At 45.6% G+C, this 17,126-nt stretch overlaps 1 protein-coding gene across 1 annotated transcript in view; it reads right to left on the bottom strand.

Annotated features, from left to right (window-relative positions):
* Positions 1-17,126, bottom strand: part of aplp2 (amyloid beta (A4) precursor-like protein 2) — a 47,713-nt gene that overhangs the window by 29,280 nt on the left and 1,307 nt on the right. The gene's annotated exons all lie outside the window — the stretch shown is intronic.

Below are 17,126 nucleotides of genomic sequence, written 5' to 3'. Positions count from 1 at the left end.
TGTGTGTGTGTGTGTGAGTGATATTTTGCTTAACTGTTCCTTATAGCTAAGAATTAAGGCACATTTTAGCTGCATTGATTGTAATTTAATTTGAAAGCAGCCATTTTCCAAACACAGAGTATATAGTGGTGGAAAAGACAAGAGTTAATAGAAGCCCACAGGCTCTAGTTAAGTTTTAAGATTATGAGATTAATGTGTGCAACCAGGTTAAGCCAGTTATGTATATTAGCAAATGCAGCAGAATAAAAAAAATAATGTGCTACAGATGGTGCTTTCAAACACAAGTGACCATTTATCAACACCTTTATCTTTCTCAAATCCTAAACAGAAACGTTCTCTTGCAATGGTTTGAACCAAAGAATAGTATCTAAAATAAAATAAATAGTATCTAAAATAAAATTAAAAAAAATTAGGTGGCAACAGTGGTAGAGCAGGGTTGGTGGTTCGATCCCAACTCCTCCCTAAGTCATTGTTGTGTGTCCTTGGGCAAGACACTTCACCTGTGCCTGTGGCGCACCTTGCTTGTCATTGTATGATACTGCTTGGCAGCAGCCTTAAACAATTTCCCTCTGGGATTACTAAAGTATCTAAAATAAATAAATAAATTAAATATATAATCTCACACATAAACACTACACTGATGCCAACAAATGCAAAAAAATCTGATAACGACAGTTAGCTGATAAAATCTGACAGTAGAAGTAGCAATGACCCAAATCCAACGTTTACCCAGGAGGCTGGGGTTTGTAGTTTTTCCCACTTTCATTTTCAGTTGCTGTTTTTGTAATTTATTTAGGTGTGGGTAAAAAAAAATACTCTTTAAGTTTCAGACATTTTCACAACAAACGGTTCCAATCTGCAACAAGCTTCTCTGCCATTTTTTCCCCCAACACATTTTCCTTCTCTCGCTGACTGGCTGGGAGTTCCTCGTTAATATGTAAGCCATCTCTGGGTGGGCCCCATCTGAAACTTACATGATCCACACACACACACACACACACACACACACACACACACACACACACACACACACACACACACACACACACACACACACACACACACACACACACACACACACACACACACACACACACACACACACACACACACACACACACACACACACACACACACACACACACACACACACACACACACACACACACACACACACACACACACACACACACACACACACACACACACACACACACACACACACACACACACACACACACACACGAGGCTGTGTAACTATGTGAATCCTCCCAGTCATAAAAAGCCAGTGGGGAAGGCCTCAACGCCATCCTTACACAAACTCCCTGCAGCAGATAACAGATGAGGAGGGGTGACAGAGAGACACTGACATTTTCCTTTACTGACCAAAGCACCTCCACTATACCTCCAGTCTCTAAAGGGTAGACAGTAAAAACAGAATAATAAAAAGGAAAGAGGTGTCATGTCAGTAGAATCTGAAACAAAAGGGCAACCCCCTCGCTGCAATGCAAATGAGTTCCTCTGTCTGAGCGAAATGGCCTTTTGTCTTCTCCATCTGAAGAGCCCTGAGATTTCTCTGGAATTGCCCTATGAGTCAACCGCTCCAAGCCCACAGAGGGAAAAATGCCCACAGTTTGAGGAAGAGGCGATTTCAGTAAGTGACACTTTCCCTGAAGTGACATAAATGCAGGGCCGTGAAATCTACGGTTCCACTCTGAAAATCTCTTCCTCTTAAAACACAAACATCACTCAGTCTACTTCCTCTTTGAGACTCAGTCAAAGTTAAAACACTACGTACAGTACACAAAGCTACGTCTGTGAACACAAACTCATCGCCCATTGCCATGGCAGTGTGCATCAGTGTGTTCAGCAATGTTGCTCCATATAAGTCTGAGTTTAAAGATGCTCCACAGAAAGCTGAACACACGTTTCTGTTCACTAGCGGTCACCTCTGCATGGCTCATTAGCCTCCCATCACTCATCTGACTGTACTAAGGAGGAGGAAGAGGAGGAAGAGGGGAGCAAAGTCTGCACCTTCTGCACCAGACTTCCACAGGAGGAGCGGAAAAACACCGTCACCACACCCCACAAACACACAACCACTGGGAGACAATGGCACGGCCATGGTGCGCCGGTACCAGCCCCCTGGTTCAGACAGTAAGCCTATTTGTAATCCTTTCCGCTCAACCTGTGCTTGATTGAACAGGCTTGTTGTTAATGAGGCTGTGTGGAGCCTCTCCAAGTGTGAAAACACTGGACGTACCACAGTGCAGACGTGTCCTATATTCCCTTTAATGTCTGAGGCCAAGAAGTGCCTTTAAATGGAACAGTTTTCAAAAGATGTTCCATGTTACGTGTCTTTATCGAGCCCACTGCAAACATGAGCTGCATCCTGTTTGTGTTGTAATCATTCACTGGTGTTAATATTCTACAAGCTGCACCTTGAAATAAACTCAACAGTGTCCACGGCAATTTGTGACTGAGCTGCGACTTGATTTCGCCTAACGTTTGCCCGCTCAGTGCAGGGCAGGTGAAGGGTGGCGGGTCGCGTTTGTATTTAAGCTGGAAGGCGGGCGCAGTTGGCTGGTTGCGTGCTAACAGTTGTGGGGTGATTGAGTTGCGCAGGTCTGCGTGTGTGTGTGTGTGTGTGTGTGTATGTGTCGGGGGGAGATAACATGGCCTCCCTCCAGCTTACAGCAAACGGACGTGAATGACGACTTGTTCAAATGGCCCGTCACTATGGAAACCATCTACAAAAGCATCCCAGCTATTCACACGGAGGAACATTGAGGCTGCAGAAGAGAGAGAGAGAGAGAGAGAGAGAGAGTGAGGGAGAGAGGGGGAAACGGCAAAAAATACAGAGTGAAGAAGAAGTGGAGCAGATGAGCGTGAGGGGAGGAGGGAGAAGAAAGCAGCAAGATGGATCATCAGATGCTCGCAACGAGGGAAGAGGAGGGGGAAAAAATATGGAGAAAGAGGGAATGAGGCCACAGTTGTGAGAGACTGGCATATGAGAGACGGCGTGGCAGCGGGAGTGAATGGCACTGAGGACGTCCCTCACAATAACAGCTGCTCTGCCCTGTTTGGTGCATTCAGCAGCATTGTGTCCTTGTGTGCAAACACCAAAATGACCCTCAACTCTGCACACACACACATCCTCTGACAGACGTACAGTACACAAAGCTACGTCTGTGAACACAAACTCATCGCCCATTGCCATGGCAGTGTGCATCAGTGTGTTCAGCAATGTCGCTCCCCAGCACAGACAGACACTGCTCCTTTCTTGTAAAATATTTACCAGACAGTAAGTCACAGCGTGAGATCTGAGAGGAATCCTGATCAGCAAAGATGGAAGCTAACAATGTTTACAGGCTAGGTTAGCAGACTGTGAAAGGTGGAACAGAACCACAACCCCCAGCTCGTGCTGTGCACACAGTGAAGTGTCCTCGGTCCTGACAGCGGACCTCTCTGTAAGCCTTGCATGGCACAAAACAATACATAAATGCAGCCATTTACTGTTTACAGAGGGGACAGTCAGTTAACGGGGGACCTTCAGTTTCATGTGAACAGGGCTGGAGGTGAAGGATTGTGGGAAAATGTGTTAAATGTCAATGTGGAACTGCAGCGTACAGCATGTTGTATTACAGTGGTGAATAACACGCTCATTTTGAGTGTGTAATAATGCAGCTACAGAGAACCCCTCATTATGCCGCCATTGTTCATTCAAAAGCCAAACGAGTGTTGCACAATCAGAGGTGCACCCCCCACCCCCCCTGTTGTGAGTATTATGTGTGCCAGATCATCTTGTTACATACGCCACAAACACACAACAACAACACACAATGCTCAGTAATGACATTATGGCGTGGTGTGTTAGGTGATGCCAGGTCCAAACTCTTATTAACCTCTTATCAATTACTAGATGATTTTTAAATGTTTTCCAAGTGCTGTTTTATTACAGTGAAAAACATTCTTACCATATAAATATATTTATTTTCCTTGAGAAAATCCTAGTACAAAATCACTGTTATGCAATGATACTGTGTAGTCTCAATGACCTTGTAAGCATTTCATTTACAGTTAACGGTGAGGACTGCCCTTTTGCAGTACTCACAAAGAACAACAAGTAACACATCCTAAGACTTGTAAAAAGCTTTCATGGCAAAAGTGAAAGACGAAGAAGAAAAAGTTCACGTCTACAAAGAGAGTCAAAGAAAGAAGAAACAAGACGGGCAGAGGCAAGAAAAGAAACATTCAGCTCTGGAAACAAAACTAATGAGAGATGTGTCTGAAGAGCTCACAACAACTGCCAAGATGATCTGGATTTGAAGAAGACTCTAGGGACAACCTGGAGACAGAGACACAGACTACAAGTGTCTCATTTGTTCTGATGAAACTAAACTAGAGATGTTGCCTTCATAGGGACAAAGAAAGGAGAGGCGTCTAACCCAAAGAACACAATTCATACAGTCAAGCACGGTGGTGGCAGTATGATGAGGATGAGGATGGTTCAGTGTGTGAAACTTTAGCTTTAGTCATCATTTCCTAACAGGACAAGGACCAAAAGCAAATGTCTTCTCTAGTGAAGAACCAGCTCTAGGAGAACCCAGTGAATATCACTGACTGACCTGCAGAAAAACCAGGCTCCATGCCAAGAGGACCCTCAGAGATTCATTCAAGAAGAATGGAAGAGGATTCCTCAGGAGATGTGACTACATGTAATGTTTATTGGGCAGGTAACAGTTTTCCATCTTGGTGATTGAAATGTTCCTATTTGTTTTATTGTTGACTTCTGTTGTGAACCTGTTGTGTTTATCTGTGTTGTTCTGTGTGGTTACAACAAACTTACTCAGTCTGGTTCACAAGCGCATGATTTGGGTTAAATACTTCCTGTTTCACAACCAAAATCATGGGTCCTGCCTCAACAAAAGCCATAATAAAAACATAGTCACAAGTTTTCTGAGCCTTTCCTGTGAAACTACCCGACGTGTTATTCTGTGAGACGGGGCTGTAAATAAAACTTTCCACAGAGCCAGGCAGCCTTTCATAAAAGCTGTATGTATTCTCCCACAATCAGCAGCTAGTTTTTCTTTTGAATTATTGTCTGCAGCATCCCGAAGCTTTATGAATATCATTTGCAAATGTAGCACTGTTGTGCAGGAGGGACACTTGTGGGCCTTTGCAGTCACTTCACTTCATTTTCTGTCCGAAAATGCGTCTCTTCAAGGTGAACCTCGTGTCAGCCTCCTTACAACTCAATCACGTTTCTCTAAGAAGTCTTTACATATTTACCTCTTCCTCTCCTTCGCTCACATCATCAGCACTGTGGTATTATCACAGGAACATTGTCGCAGCGCTGTCTCCTGCGCTGTGCAGCCTGCTTGTAATTGTCACCTGGTGATTATATTCTATGTCTTGCTTTAAGTGGCTATGGGCTCGGGAGCCGGCTAATAGGCTGCCATGTAAATGTAAATGTCGGGAAAGAGTGGAGGAGTGGAGTGATACTAGGCCAAGAGAGGAGGAAAACACTGTTAATTAGAGCAAAGTAGTCTTTTTTTTTTCCTGGTCACAAGGGAGAAGGTGTGTCTGGGCTATTTATATGTGGCTCCAGTTGGTGGGCCAGTGGGGTCTTGTCTTGCAGGCTTGCCCCAACCAATGGAGCTCATTCAGAGAGAGAGAGAGAGAGAGAGAAATAAACACTTAAAACACAGGGGGATACACACTGCACTCTTTCATCAAGTGATATCACTCTATAATTAAAAGCATATTTCATCTTTAGAGGTTTTATAACTGGGAGCTCAGAAGGTAAACGTACTGTATATCATTCTCTTTAATAACAAAAATCTCTCAGTAGACTGATTAAAAAACGCAGTGACCTGCTTGTGAGGCGTTTACGTTATTTATTCATGTCAAATGAATGTGTTTCTGATGTGCAATGATGTGCTGCCAGAGTGGGAGCACACACTGGGTAACCTGATTTTAGTGGAGAGGGAACAAAGTCTGTCGTGCAATTAAGAAATAAACTCACTCCGGCCTTTAGACCTCGACGACGGTTGGTATATTTTTGCACTTGACTTTTGTTTTGATGGAGCAATCTCGCTTCCTCACTATCTGACAGTTGCACACATGTCAAGTTAATTATTTTATCATTTGCTGCACTAATGTGTTAACACTGTTCCACTGAACCACTTGGACTGTTGGCTATTATAAGATCTTTGAAAGCTAGCAGGTAGCATTTAGCATGTCAGTAGGTAGTTTTTGCTTTCTTTATATTCTTTATAACCTAGTAAAAGCATCACTTCTCATTGTCTCTATGAGCTTGATTGTTTGTGCAGGTCTAAAGACCACTATAAGGCCAAAAGTATGTGGACACCTGACCACCTCTCCAGTCCATTTAGGCATTTGTAGAGTCTGATAAAGGGTGTTGAGGTTAGGTGTCGGGTATCCCTGGGGTCAGGATGGACAAATTCTTTCACACCAAACTGAGAGGATCATTTCTTTAACCGTTTTGTGTGACGACAAACACACAACGTTAGCATGTAAATCCTCATTACATGCTCTAAAGTTGCAACAATCAGTCGTTTGTTTGGAAACATTCCCACTAATTTGCCCATTAAATGTCAGAATACATTGATTAACTGCATTATGGACCAATGCAGATGCAAACAATCCTTAGATGCAGATATGGCCAGCAGGACAAAGATCTGTACATTTACTTCTGTTCACATAGCCTAAGTCTGAAAAAAGGGTTCTCAGAAGCAGCTGGGACCCTCACCTGGCTCCTACCTATAAACACGATCAATGCACAACTACAGCAGAGGCACCACTACTGAAGAACCAGTTAGGGAAGGGTTCACTGAGTAAAGTTTATGTCTGTTGACAAACCACACATGAGCTGAACTTCCCTGGTAACTGAGCTCTGAAACAAAGCGCTCTTGTTGTCTCTGCACAAATTAAACTAATCTGTGAAATACTTGGTAAGAGACTTTCTTGAACTTTGCTGTGGCCGAGGAACCCATTAACTCACGCGAAGCGCACCTCATGTATTTATAATGTTGATCCAAGCAACCAAAGGGCAGCCAGCCATGGGAAAAAAAAGTCCAGCGGTACAAATAGCTGAGCCAGGCTCTGACATCACAGGACAAAGGTCCACACAGTCTTCCCCTCTGAAACCTCTCCTCAGGCACGCAGCGTTGTCAGCGCTGTGTGGTCTCGCCATCTTTCTCTCGGCTGTTATCTGCGGCGTGTCAGACAGACACAGAGCTGCTGTTCAGATGCCTGCAAGTGAACATGTGCCTGACGTCTGACATCAGGATGCCTGCTGCATCCTGTGTTTTATTATTCTTCTGTTCTCAAAGCTGCCAGTGAGGAGGCAAGCAGGAGGGGACCGTGCAGCCGTTTCCCCTACGGCCTCCTCTTGACACAGATTTCAGGCAGCATGCATCCTCCTGGAATATAACTCCTTCCCCATTCACCTCTCCAGCCCAATCTCACATGTAGCCTCGAGGGTCATCCACCACCGTCATAATATTGAATTTTCCTGCCTACCTGGTTAGATTAGGGAGATACAGAGGAGATTGGTTTCTGACTGGGTGAGGGGAAGGCGGATGAGGAGGAACAAATTTGTTTCAGTTCTGCTTCTCGGAGAGAGAACTATTTGAAGTATATGTTGCCAAATTTGGAACGAGACACGTCAAGTATAGTAGTGAGGGGGCTGACTCCTTGTTAGTCCAATCACTGTCAGAGACATCGGGAAAGGAATACATCCATAAAGCAGGGCTGAAGGGCAGAGGCGGGGCAGAACAGTCCGACTATTAGGCTCGAAAACATGGTCTCTGCTATCTGTCTCCGAATAATTATCCATCATGAAAATTTGATCAGCTTCTCTGCAGTGTCGGCCTGAAAGGAACAGCAATGTCACAACAGCTTTAAAAAGAGAAATAAAAATAGAACGCGCTTCTATAAATCATTGATTGCAACTTAATAGCTGCAATTCTGACTGTGAGGTGTATTAGATGGCTAATTGAATTTGAGAGTTTATCATCATCATATGCAAATACAACAAAACAGGCCAAAAAAAAAAATCAATGTGTGTGTGTGTGCACACACAGAGGGGTGGTATACACATTAAAGTGTAGCCAATGGGGAAATAACTGATAAGTGTGTGCAGCAGCGATAAAGAGATAATTACACCGAGGGCTTTACCCACAGCTTGTTGTTTAGCTGCAAAGCCGAGCAGGTGGATGATTGCCTTAAATAAGGCGCTGGAGTTTGAACTATTTCTTCCTAGAAGAAGATCATGTGTTTTCACGTTTAGCCTTAATGACTGAAGCAGCACTGATATGATCGAGGTCCATTTTTTTTAGGTGATATTTCTTGTTTCTGTGCAGCTGCTCGGTGTGCTGCTGACAGCAGGTCTGAGCATGCGTGCCTCTTCTGCAGCGCTCCTGTCAGTACAAGCAGCTATTCTTCCCTCCTGCCCACTAAAAGCTCTCAGCATGAGCAATCCCTTCAATCCTCCATCTCCGTCCTTTCATCTCTGTTCACTTTGAGCACTCTGGACAACTCTTTGTGAACCCATCCTCTCTCTCTCTCTCTCGCCTCGGCTACTGTATCGTACATTTACCTCCTCACCTGCGTCTCCCTCTCTCTGAGCCATGTGAGCTGGCGACCCTCTCAGCCTTCTCTATCCGGGCTTACAGCCCACGTGGCCAGGAGAGGATTACATTCTTGACATCACTATGCCAGATGTTTATGACTGAAATAGACAGAACTGCTAGCTTCACCACTAAGTCAACAAATACATTTAGCCTTGACTTGACACTCCATTATTTCTGTACTGCCTCTGCCTAATGATCTCTGCTGCTTCCTTTGTATCCCTCTCCAACAGGAATTAGAGCTGCTGTCTTCATTACTCCGCTCAGCAGACTAAATTGACTGCTCTCTCTTGTTTTCCCTCCACCTGCAGCTTCCGTTCGCGCAGCTCTCATCAGTGAGCCGGTATGGAGATCAAATAGCCGACGCAGCGCCGACTGTAACGTACACATTAGCCTGATTAAATTGGCCATTGCTTGCCCATTTATTAAAAGCCTCTGTGCCAGGTTGGAGGTCCGTCTATTCGGTGAGCGGTGCAGGAGAGGGATGGGGGAAGCCTGACATCATCCAGGCAGAGCAGATAATGAGGGCTGCAGGGGTATTTCTGGTTCTCTGCGAGGGGATTCAGGTGATGTGATGTGGAAGGCAGAGAAATCCTTATCTGGGCAGGAGAAAAAGTGGGCTGTGGCTACACGGTAGATTTAGGGTTTAGGCGATTGTTAGGCTGGCTTCAGTTTGGTTTGAACTATGCGCCTGTGTTTTCCACAGGCCACTTTATGTGGACGTTGACTCTTTCCTCACTCTGTACTGCACTCTCAGCAGTTTAAAAGAGGAGGATTAGACACAGGAGCGTGCCTCTCTCGTCTGCCGGAGAGCCACAGTCGCCTAATCGCTCATGCTGAGGAGAGGGGATTTGGGAGAAATGACCTGTACTCACTTCACTTTCTCTTCCTCTCATATCCTCTGAACTGAGTGGAAAACAGTGCTGCATCCTTCCTTCCTTCCCTACCTTCCTTCCCTCTGTCACTCCCACTCACGATTTTTCATTTTCCTGCTGGATGACTCTCAGCTCATCAGCATGCAGCACCACGCGGCTGCTCCTTGGAACCAGGCAGGCTGGCAGACAGGCAGACTTGTCAATAAAGGAACCACAGTAACGGAGCACCTCAGAGAGGCCTCCAGCCCTGTCACTGACGTCTCTCTCAACCGCCTGAACTCCCTCTGTTAATGAGCACGTAATTGTTGAGCAAGCAAAAGAAAGAAATTTGGGGAGGAGAAACAGGCCGTGAGGTGAGAGATGTAACACTGAGGTAAGGCTGGTGAGGGGAGAGCACACACAGAGAGGCCGTTCCACTGCAGAAAGCAAGACATAAAAAAGTCAATTTGCCCTATAATGTGTGGTGCAGTGGTGAGAGAAGAGGGGAGGAAGAACACTGTGTCTAAATCAGACCGACTGTGGGGGGAACGGTGCTCAGCAGGAGGTGACATTGAGAGCAAGCAGTTTCAAGGGCAACATGGAAATATCACACTCAGTCGCTACAAGGCAGCCGTGAGTTGTGGCGAGGAGAACAGCCAGAGGAGAAAGGAGGAGATCAAGGACGCATCAGCGATACGTCAAAATTACCTGCCAACGTGAACTGATAGCAGGTGGCAGACGTACTGCATGGAAGAGAGGAGGAGGATGTTGACCTGAGCCTGGCACGATACCAGGGGTTTGTCTCATATTAACAGCAGCAGTAACTCAACATGTGACATGTCTGACAGTTCAGTCAGTTAAAATTTGCATATACGATGTATGCGTTATAGATATGCCCTTTACCACTGCAGGAACAGGAACCCACACGAGGAACTAGGGCCGGCACTGTTTAGCAGGCAGTAGCTGCAGTTAGCCAGTGTAGCCAAACAACTTCTGAGCGCAATTTTTTTCCCCAGCTGTTTAAAATTACCAGCCCTGCCTTCGGTTTCACTTCACAAAACGTCCCCGGCTCAGAGGAGCAGATCTTTACCTGAATTACCCAGGTAATACATCAGTCAAAACACCAAATGTTCCCCATTTCTCAAACGTCTAGCTCTAGCTCACAGGAACATTTTCGTCTGTGAAGTGTTAACTGTGAGACAGCCTTCATCATTCTCCCAAATTTAACTCTAAGCCCTGTGGAGGTGATGTCAAAATGGATTTTCAACTTGCAGAACAGATTCAGAACTTATTAAAACTCTACATTTTTTTTTTTTACATTAAAACCACTTTTCATCACCGTCTCACTGAAGTTGCCACTTGGAAGTAAGTTACGGACCGCCGCTGAGTTCCACTCTGACCCCCACCATGCTGTGCCACTCTCCCATGCCCACCCGAGTTGATTTTAAATGAATCTGTGCTCTGATTGCAGAGCTGCCTGCTCTATTTTCTCCCCTGCAGACTCTGAGCAGTGAAGCAGAGACACAACCCACATGTCTGCATTAGCCTGTAATGCTCCAGGCGATGCAAGGGAAGCCATCTTTACCAAGGGAACATGATGGATGTAATGTAGATATGCTTATCTGTCATTAAGCCCTGCTCTGCCCTCCCTCAGCCTCTCAGCAAGGGGAGGGTGGAGGGATTTCAATCAGACTAGTGAAGAATATAACTCTAGTGAGACATGCTGAGGCCAACAGCTAATCAGTCATGTCTCTATGGAGAAGACACGGACTTCTCAGCAGGAGCATCAGTCTCTAAGCTTGTCTACCTCCTGTTTCCTGTCCCTGCAGTGCACGGTCCAAGTGTGACCTCTCTGCCGCATCCTGCTACGTGTCTGTCAGAGGTCCCAAATTTAAAGCAGCCCAATGACTCTGAAGCTAACACACCCCTATGCAATCACATGACTCATGGCTGCAGTGTCTGCCTGTCAGCACCACACACCTCAGTAATGGCGCAGTGACGCTAAATATGAAACATAAGGATGAGATGTGATGAACACTAAAGGGAGTGGTTGGAGGGTAGGTGCAGTATGGGAAGGGTGGAGTCCGGAGAAGCTGCTCAGAAGGCTCTATAATTAGCTGCAGAAGATCAAATGACTTTTAATGGGTTTGTCTGAAAACAGCAGACTATTTCAGATTTGCGCTGTGAGCTATATTCATATCTCATCAAACTAATGGAATTCTCTAGAGTGCTTGATTGGTTTTTATCTCAGATCAAATGGCTGATAGAGGTATGCAGCTGCAGCATTCATTAGCTGAAAGACAAAAAAAAGCCATTTCAGGGTGCCATTATGCAAAATGGAAATGGCCGTAACCTAAAAGTTACACGTGTCAAATGATGGACCTTCAGCTCTGATCTGACGGCGCTCTGAATTCATGGTTTGATGCGCAGTCATTGTTGCTTTAGAGGGTCATTTCCTCATGGATGGGTTTATAATAACTTCGTCTGACAGAATGGAAATGTGTACTGGTCATTAGATTGGGAATAAAAAAGAGAAATAATATCAGGGTCATAGCTCAGCCACTGGGCAGAAGGAGGTCTGGTGCAGAATGATAAATACGCTGTCGACCATCAGGCCAGTCTAACATCAATATTTTTTACAGCTACATAGCTTTTACATCAGGAGGCTAGGTGTGAGGACCACAGAAGCTACTTGCACCGTTACATGTGTTTATACCAACAGACCCTCCCCTCGAGGAGGTCTTTCAGTGCGGCTTTATGGTTAGACAGAGTACTTAGTGCACGGTAGGCGACAAAACTTAAATCCGATTGGCTAAATTTAGCAGCACGTCAACAAGTGCAGAAACAAAACAAAGATCAGCAGCACAATGGAAGAAGAGATACAAATAGACCAATGAGGAGCTAAGACTTTGCTTTGGGGCATGGACTGAGTCCAGAGATATTGATTTATCAATTAATTATGTCACCTGTGAGCTGAGTGGGTCCAAACCACGGAACAACACACATCCAGTAAATGTTTCTTAGCCTTTATTGTGAAGCGCTCCACCTCTATTGTAACTATAAGACAGTTTTGGTGAGAATTAGATGAATGGGGATTGTAGGATTGTAAATTGAGCGGCCTAATAATTTAGCAGAACAGACAACATGAGGAGGTCACCTTCAACTCTACAGCTCTGCTCCATCAATGACTCTTAAATGTGATTTTAAGAGAATAATACAGATTTAATACAGATTTACTCGGGATGCGACACATGCTCTCAGTTAAATTACACGCCTTGCTTCTTTCACTTCCCAAGCTTTCCCTTCTCTGAGCTACATTCATTTCCCTCTCTCTCTCTCACCCAGGGTTTTCTTTTTTAGAAACTGAGGTAATGCTCAGTTTCGTTTGGGAGGACACAAACATCCTTCCTTCACTGGCACCATGAGGGCAGGGAGGGGATCTGTGGGCTTCAGCTCTTCATCATGCATGATCACCTATTACTGAATTAATTACAGAGCATGAAGGTAGGAGCTTAAAGATAATTAAGGGTGGGGAAACTCAAAGGAACATTTCATTTCCCCCGTTCCCTCCTTTGTGGGTAAAAATCTCTCCTTGTTCTGTCTCGGATTCCCAAGTGGATCAACCTACAGAGCTGCTGTTTGTCCTTGGCCACCTTCTCCTTGAGAAAACGCTGTATCAGACAGGCTGCTAACAGGGCCGTCACAAAGCTTGAGCACCAGTGGCAGCAGCAGCAGCACAGGCCTCTCTCTCTCTCTCTCTCTCTCTGGGGGTATACAGTTACACTGCAATGCTTCTATCTCTTACTGTTCTGACATTTTCATTTCCCCCACTCTCCTGAGGAAAAAAAAAAAACTTAAAAAAAACGGAAACAGGATGAAGTCCATGCTACCCTTGGTTCCAGTCTGGATGATACCATTTCCACTACATACACAGGGGAGGTCGAGGTGGGAGATATGAAGGGAGCTGGGTAATAAGCAGGAAGATGGACAGGGAGGAACATGCTCTGTTTTCCCTGGCAGCAGACAGAGTGTTTGTGCAGCGTTGCTCAGCAAAACAGAGCACTATGGCAGCGAGGCAGCCTGCCAGTCATTCAGCCTGCTTATCAGGACAGGAGCACCACCTCCCTACTCCTACTATGCACTCCTTCGACTGTACAGCAGCCTGTTTGTACCTGGGTACACTGAGAAGTTTCTTTAAAAAAAATTCTCAGAATGACACTGAAACAAACAAACAAACAAAGTGCTGAGAAAAGACGCATCAATTATAACTGGAGTTTGGGGGGAGAAACTTCAGCTGTGTGGTGCATTTAAACACCACACAGCCCTTAAGTAATTTATGCTGTTACATTTTCTGGTGCAGATGAGTGTGAAACAAAGCCTGACTCTCTTTGATTCTCAGGCGCCTGCTGCACAAGTAAATAAAAAGCACACAAATCAGTGCAAAGGCCTCGCCCGCCCGAGTCTTCATATGACTCACTGAGCTTACAAAACCGGGGTTGCACACCTGAGTGAGACAGAAAAAAAAAAGTGTTCCTTACATATGGACCAGCAGGGACCGAGGCTGGAACAGGCAGGGGGGCCATATATATAGGCAGAGATACAAGTGCAGTGTAACTCATAGATGGCGCGACAGATATTTTATTCATGGGGAGAAAATCTCAAGCAGCAAGAGTGAGTCACAGAGCCACAGGGACACAAAAATACACACAAACACGCAGCGAGCGGGGGGTTGACAGGGTTTAACCCACCTACACTGACTCCCGTCTCTTTGTCACAACTGAAAATACACTAAATAATGAAGCCTGAAATGGCAGGGCTTGTTTTAAAAAGGTGGTGGAGGTGGTGGTGGTGGGGGCACTGTGTATAGTTACTTTCAATGCTCTATTACAGGAAGTGAGCCGCTCACAGCACAATAAAGGAAGGCAATAGCACTTCAGGCTATGCATTCCTGAGCACATCAACAGACAAAAGAAATTCTCGTGCTTCTGTGCTGAGCCGGGCTATTGTTAAAACACACAGACCGAGCTGAGGTGTAGTGGCGTTCACCTCGGCTGCCAGCAGGTCCATCACGGCTGTGCAGATTGGCCCACATATGGCGGGAGGCCCGATGCAACTTAAGCGGTGTGCAGTCATGGGTGTGTTGATGTGAACCCACTCACTCTGCGCCAGGTCCCCGCCGCTCAGGATCTCTCACCGAGAAAAACTGACTAAATATGTGATGAGCTGAGCTGCACAGACATTGCACACATTTCCAGCTGCAACACACACAAAAAAAAAAAAAGTAGTAGACAACTCGGCTCACTCGGGGTAATTAGAGCGCACGCAGAGCCTAGGAGACAAAGCCTGGCATCGTGAGAACAAGGCTCGCCTGATGAGGCCTCTCTATTTAAATCCTCGGGATGAGCGGAGAGTGTGTCTGTCGATGGAATCGCTCCAGGAGACATGCACGAGCTTGGAGGAAGAAACAGCCAAAGGCAGAAAGCTGTAGACGAGCCGAGTGTCAGGAAGGTATCTTAGAGGAATTGAAAGGACGGAGATTAAGGGCTTAGATTCAATCAGACATCCCTTCCCACTGTTAGTCATAGAAGCACAGATCAGACTTGAAAACCTCTGATATTACACACACAGGTGACTCACTGGGTTCTGTGCCACTTTGAAGTCAGTTTGCCTCTGTAGGGTAAGTGTATGAGCGTATGAGTGTGCTGGGGCAGGGCTCTGGGATTAGTACCTTTCCCTTCGTAGATCTATAAGCACCCTGTGTTTCTTGTCTCTAAGAGGATTCACAGGCTACAGGGCTGTCTCAACAATTGAAAGCAAGGTTTTAGGCGCTAATCTACAAATTCAAGGGTGAGTGAGGCCGATTCTCTGCTGATGGAGCACATGTGCCACTCCCCCACCCCCCCTGTCAGCTTGACTGACACGGCAGAACGTGGAGGTCAAAGAGGCAATCTTTAGAGCTTAGAGGACAGAAAAGTCGACAGCCTACGGAGGGCTTTAACTGAGCTTCACCACCCACGACGACGAGCCGAGAGATCATTATCATGTGCTACTGGTTGTTTTTCAGCAGCGAAACCTCTATCTTGATCACCTCTGTATGGTAACGACACCACAGGCTATTCAGGGGCACACAAAAGGCCCTCGTAGGGTGAATCATTCAGGCCTGCTTTCGAAGCACCCGCCCCGACAATCAGGGCAGTCGTTCACATGCAATTGTTCACTATCAGCCAGAGCAAATATGCATGTGAAAGCACTTTAATATCAATGCTCGCCTACATGCACGCAATGCACACTTTGGATGATAAGAGGGAAAAAGCTGCTGCTGCTGTTGCTGCTGTAAGAGGACCGCAACTAAAGCAACAAGCACTGCAGTCTGTTTTTTTGGGCCTAACTCGCTAAGAAGTCTCTGTCATACAAGCTCAGTCTTGCCTCACATTTTAGACACATGTTCCGATCCTACAGGCCAACTGGAAAGACAACACCGACATTCTTTTTTAAATTTTTATGACATGATGTGATTGCATAACTGCATAACCGGTGATAAATCTCCGGTTGCTGGGAATAAAATGTACCAAAACGTATTAACTGTTCCAAATATTCTGTGTTCCATTAATCTAGTGGGAGACATATCAGCGGATGCCTCGGTGTGATGCAATTCTCTGCTATGTGGTTTTCAAATTAGCTCCAGAAAATTCACAGCCGCTCTCACTCTGGATTCTCCACCACCACCACCACCACCACAAAAAATAAAACATGGAAAATCTCTGCAGAATATGAAGAATATGTGACACAGATCCTCGAAAAAACACAGCTGAAGAAACAAAAGCTCACAATCTGGCACCCTCACAGGTATCTGACAAAACAGAAGTGTTTGCACAGCTGAAGGGCCGGTCCTTTCCAACGACACCTCCACAATCACAAAGAGGTGACGAACAATGGAAGATGTGAGGTAGCGGATGAGGTGGGAGGTGGTGGTGGTGGTGGTGGAGAGGACAAGCCAGCCCTGACCGACAGTGGGGAGCTCTCACCGGCTCATAAACGCAAGCTCAAGGTCCAGGGGAGCAAGTGCAGTCAACCTGTCAGCGGCAAAGCAATATCAAGCTCAGCTGTGTGTGTGTGTGTGTGTCTACAAGCTCATCAGCACACACCAGCACCTTCACTGACAAATATCAGTCAAGGCAAGGGGTTGATTTTTTTGCTGTGTAGTCCTGACAACTGGCAATTAGGCTGCAGAGGGCTGAAGAGTCTCAGATAAAGCAGAACTTTTCAATTAAATCAAAACTCGAGCAGTAAATCTACAGGAGGAGGAGGAGGAGTGCAAGGTCCAAGGATAACATGCAGCATTTTACTGCGACAGCAACGAGAGGAGAAAGCCATTGATTAAACCACATGCTCCTCACAGTCAAGACGCATCGTAAATTTCTCAATTTAATCTGGGTGACTGATCGGGAAAAATTTGATTGATTTCATCCATTAATCATCTCAGGAGAGTCTGTACAGTATTGACTGGTGCTGTGAGGGAGGCAATCATTGCAGAGGGGACAGGTCTTTGTGCAGACAGAGAGAGTGCAGCAGCATAGATTTTGTTTGGGGGTGGGGGGGGTATAATAACCATTTA

Source organism: Parambassis ranga, chromosome 13 (genome assembly GCF_900634625.1).
Source record: "Parambassis ranga chromosome 13, fParRan2.1, whole genome shotgun sequence".
Taxonomy (NCBI): Eukaryota; Metazoa; Chordata; class Actinopteri; family Ambassidae; genus Parambassis; species Parambassis ranga.
The sequence above is the reverse complement of the archived record's forward strand: the minus strand, read 5'-3'. Positions and strand labels throughout refer to the sequence as shown.